The following is a 5667-nucleotide window of genomic DNA, read 5'->3' on the forward strand; positions in this document are numbered from 1 at the left end:
AAATTATTTGAAACGTGCAAGACTTACAAAGTTTAGTTTACCCAACGGTTCGACAACAAGTTTGAGTTTATAAAAGTTATAAAGTATAACTGAAATAACTTGCGACATAATTAGTTTAAAATCACGGTTGCTAAAAATAGCGTAAGTATGTATGCTTTAAGTTTGAATCCAAAGGTGCTATCACTAGCGTATGCATGTATGCATGACCCCAAGCAAGTAATCAAAGTATGCGGAAGCAAGTATCAAGTAGTCAAGTATGAACCTGAGAAACATATAGAAAAATGTCAACGAAAAAAAAAACGTTGGTGAAATCATAGGTGTATTTGTAAACGTTGTTTTGAACCACAAGATTTAGTATTTCCATAAAGTTGATTATCCAAATCGTTTGCATTCCAAAAGTTGTTATTCGCGAGCACCCAATTATCAAGGCTTAACGTTTCTTTTACCCCATACACATAGTGTTAGAACCTACACTCTTTCTCAAAAATATATTTCATCCGCATAACGATAGCGAACCATCCGAATGAGGGTTTGTCAAACCCGTATGTTCACACAACATAAGTTCTCGCTTACACCCGAAAAGTGTAACTAATGATAATCGAATTGAGGATTTCTGTTCTAACTCGCACGTGGAATGTTTGTTTTCGTACTTGTATTCAAAGCATAAAAGTATGATAGTATATGTTTCTCTTCCCATAGTTTAAAAAGTAAAAGTTGTTGAAAAGGTGGGACTATGATCTCATCGTAGTTGCATGCCAAAGTACTTGAAATTAAACGTTGTGCAAATGAAAGTTGCTTAGCCTTGACCTAAACAAATAAGTCGTATCAATTACCGGTTATGACACAAGGTCGGTCGAAATGTGTTCAATTAGTCATATGGCTCGTTATGACTCGATTATATAGCATGTGAATCAAATTGTCAAGTTTCATGCAAGATATAAGTATAAAAGCACATTAGAACGATTGCATAAGTGTTTGGTTAAGTTTGACTAAAAGTCAAACTTGGTCAAGTCAAAGTCAAGGTCAACGGGGTCGGGTCGGTTATCCGACAATTTTTCTTCAATTAGTAATCATATATGAACATGTTGGCCAAGTTTCATGTTAATCGGAGGTGTGTAGCATAGTTAGAATTAAACGGTAAACGACCAAACAAAGCAGAAATCTGCAGTTCATTTGGACGGCGTCCAGATTGGCTGGAAGACGTCCAGAAATGAAGGGCAGGATGGCATCCAAAGGTTGGGATGGCGTCCAAACACCTGGGCAGTTGCAGTTTGCTGAAATTTCACAAGTTTCGAACCGAAACTCAAACAAACACAAATTGTGAAGCGAAAACACTTAAAATGCATATCATACATCATTGGAAAGGTATTTTAACGAGGAACACAACTAAACACATGTCTTCAAACAATCACATCATTTTAAATGACCAAATCCTCGTCGAATGATCGTTAAAAGTTCATCATTCAAGTTTCAAGTTCATAAAACGTATTTCATGATATGGGAACTTACTACACATATATAATATGCCATTTCGTAGGTAATCACGCATACAATACAACTAAACACTTTCCAACAACATTGCAAAACATTTAATGCATCAAAAGTTCGTTTTAAAAATCTATCAAACCCTAACCAAGAATCACAAAATCAATAATCATGTTAATGTAAGGTTTTCATGTCATCCAACATACCAAAATGAAGCATATGAAGCTAGTAACACAATTAACACATGAACTTTAACATCTAACAACATTAAATCACCCAAAACCAAAGATTAAAGTAACCCATTTTTCATATTCAATCTAGTTACTCAAAACAAACAAATCGAGCAAACCAAACACATATTCATGTTAGACTTGAGCCATATATACTAATTAACACCATTTCAAGTCAAAAACACTAAGAACATGAAATATAGAGTTTTTAGAAAGTTACCAAAAAGTGATGAATTTAGTATCAAAATGTAGAAGATGAAGAGAGGATTCCAAATATGTAATCGGATTTGTTGTGAGCTTCCTAGATCGATTTTAGATGATGATTGAATGATTTGGGTGTTGAGAGAAAAAGGATGGAAGTATTAGAGTGAGGAGGTGAAATGAATGGAGGAGGAAGAAGGTTTGACCATTTGACCTAGTCACCTCTTTGCCCATTTGACAACATTGGTCCCTCGACTTTGAAAGCGGTTGCGTGAATTAACCAAACGAATTATTTTAAAAACGCTAGAGTAAACGAGAGATGTTATAAATAAATAACGAAAATATTGGAAACACTTATTACCGGGGGATACGAATTTAGATAACGAAAGATATTATCTAAAAAAAAAGCCGGTGTTAAAATAAATTTAATGAAAAAAGGCGGGATGTTACATTACCTACACCTTAAAAGAAATTTCATCCCGATATTTAGTTGAAAGTAGTTGTCGTCGTTTCTTCCTCGAAATCTTACGTTGCCAATTCTAAGAATGAGTGAAGGTACTTCCTTGGGCATTCCAACGAACTTTGACGGTCGAGATTTTACGTTGTTTTAGAGTTTGGTTTCATGATTCATAATTTCAACCGGTTCTCCTAGGAAATAGAGTTTGTCATCGATTTTAAGCTCATCCAAAGGAATAACAAGTTCTTGTTCGGCAAGACGCCTCTTTAAGTTTTATACATGGAATGTAGGATGAACGGAATTCGATTGAGTCGAGAGATCGAAACGGTAAGCAACGGGTTCAATACGCTCCAAGATTTTCAAAGGATCAAAATATCGCGGATTTAGCGTTCTACGTTTTCCGAAATGGATTACACCTTTCCAAGGTGCGATTTTTAAATATTACGCGGTCACCCACTAGGAATTTGAGAGGCTTACGTCTAACATCTGCATAGTGGCGATTACGGGCCGTCTTGGGTCTTTCTTGAATTTTAACGATCTTAACGGTTATTTCGTGAATGAGTTCGGGTCCGGTGGTTTGCTTGTCACCTACTTCGGTCCAACGAATATGAGAACGACATTTGCGGCTATATAAAGTTTCGAAAAGGTGTGGCGTCAATACTCGAATGATAACTATCGTTGTAAGAGGAATCAATTAAAGGCAACAATACAAGTTCATGATATGTTTTTCAAGGTTTCATTCGTATGTTTGCTTGGTCCGTCGGTTTGTGGATGGTACGCGGTACTCATGTTTAAACGTGTTCCCAAGGCTTCTTGTAATGCACTCCAAAATCTAGAAGTGAAATGAGCATCTCGATTCGAAACAAATGACAAAGGCACACCGTGTCGAGATAGAATTCCTATAATGTATAGTTGTACAAGTTTTTCCCATCTCGTCGGTTTCTGAAAAACATTTGTTGGGACAAGTTTCTCATTGGTTTCTGAAAACGTTTGTTAGGACTATTCACCCTCGAGGCGAATACTAGTATAACGTGAAGAGTCTCTCTCTCTATTGAGAATTTAGATAAAGGTTTTCCCTTACACGGTAGTACGAGCGTAATGCGAGAGAAGTTTCCGCCTCGATGTGAGCATACCAAGCGTTTCGTAGTTCATCGATAAAAGTGTTCGAAAACGAGATAGTATACACGTGTAACCTATGTTTTGAAGTTGAAAGAATTGGTCATTCGTTCAGAAGCATAAATATAATTTGGCAATATCAAGATGCGTCCCTGGTATGGTTGTTATCAATATTCTCGAAGTTTTCGGATGGCAACAAGGAAAAATAAAGTCATGTACATGGCACATGATGGTGATTAGGTTGATCGAGTCCAATCACCATCACGAGTAATTAGAACTTTGGTATGAATTACCATAATATAACTACGTTGATCGAGTGTCGTTATATTATGCTAACTCATACCTCCATTCCCATATCACTCCATAGAATCAAGTTCTTGTAATCGTGAAGATTTAAAATGAACAAAATATAACGGCATCTCTAACGTGACTCGTATTAAATCGAAAGAATTAGTGCAACTCTGAAGATGCGTTTCTCGAGGGAAGTGTATAACTGGTTGTTCACGTCAATGCGGTTCAAATCAAACAATAATGTCTTTAAGTACGACCAGAGTAACGAATCGTGATAACGAGTAGTATGCGACCGTAGTGATAAACGGTGATGACGATACTCATCTAGAGTAGTGATGGTAGCAACAAGAAGTGAGAGATAGTGAAGGTTACCGGTGTAACATCGATAGTGGTTAGTGATTGCCCTAGTGGTGGGAAATTATAGTACTCGTGGATAGTAAGCTGGGACGGTGGTGAATAACAACCTGGGAGATAAAGTTCCCGAACTAGTGTAACGAATGAAGTCGTTGTCATCCTTACGCGTACGAATCTTAAATTTACGTGTGTTACCAAAAAGTGGCAGAGTACGAGTTCGCATGAGGAAAATTTTGTACCATTTAGAAGTTCGCCTAAGAAAGATTCAAGTATAATTACACAAGTAGTCAAGTAAGTGCTATCTATAGCAAATGTAAGTCAGAATGCAATGATTAACTATCCGGTTGTAGTCTAGATTCACTAATGCGTCCTAACGACTCTGTCAGACACATTAATGCACATCCTAGTTCCCTACAACCAACACTCTGATACCATCTGTAACGACCCGTCAAAATCGCCATTGACGGCGCCGTTAACTTAGGTCCCGTTACGTGGTCATAGTCCCTAAATGAGACGCGTTTGATCAAAATTATGTCGCATTCATTTGAAACGTGCAAGATTACAAAGTTTAGTTTACCTAACAGTTTGACAACAAGTTTGAGTTTACAAAAGTTATAAAGTATAACTGAAATAACTTGCAACATAATTAGTTTAAAATCGCGGTTTCTATAAATAGCGTAAGCATGTATGCTTTAAGTTTGAATCCAAAGGTGATATCACTAGCGTATGCATGTATGCTTGACCCCAAGCAATTAATCAAAGTATGCGGAAGCAAGTATCAAGTAGCCAAGTATGAACCTGAGAAACATATAGAAAACTGTCAACGAAAAAAAAATGTTGATGAAATCATAGGTGTATTTGTAAACGTTGTTTTGAACCACAAGATTTAGTATTTCCATAAAGCTGATTATCTAAATCGTTTGCATTCTAAAAGTTGTTATTCGCGAGCACCCAATTATCAAGGCTTAACATTTCTTTTACCCCATACACATAGTGTTAGAACCTACACTGTTTCTCAAAAATATATTTCATCCGCATAACGGTAGCGAACCGTCCGAATGAGGTTTTGTCAAACTCGTATGGTCACACAATATAAGTTCTCGCTTACACCCGGCAAGTGTAACTAATGATAATCGAATTGATGATTTTTGTTCTAACTCGCACGTGGAATGTTTGTTTTCGTACTTGTGTTCAAAGCATAAAAGTATAATAGTATATGTTTCTCATCCCATAGTTTAAAAAGTAAAAGTTGTTGAAAAGTTGGGACTATGATCTCACCGTAGTTGCATGCCAAAGTACTTGAAATTAAACGTTGTGCAAATGAAATTTGCTTAGCCTTGACCTAAACAAATAAGTCGTATCAATTACCGGTTACGACACAAGGTCGTTCGAAATGTGTTCAATTAGTCCTATGGCTCGTTATGACTCGATTATATAGCATGTGAATCAAGTTGTCAAGTTTCATGCAAGATACAAGTATAAAAGCACGTTAGAACGATTGCATAGGTGTTCGGTTTTAGTCAAACTTGGTCA

This window comes from Rutidosis leptorrhynchoides, chromosome 2, assembly GCF_046630445.1.
Source record: "Rutidosis leptorrhynchoides isolate AG116_Rl617_1_P2 chromosome 2, CSIRO_AGI_Rlap_v1, whole genome shotgun sequence".
NCBI classification, from domain to species: domain Eukaryota; kingdom Viridiplantae; phylum Streptophyta; class Magnoliopsida; order Asterales; family Asteraceae; genus Rutidosis; species Rutidosis leptorrhynchoides.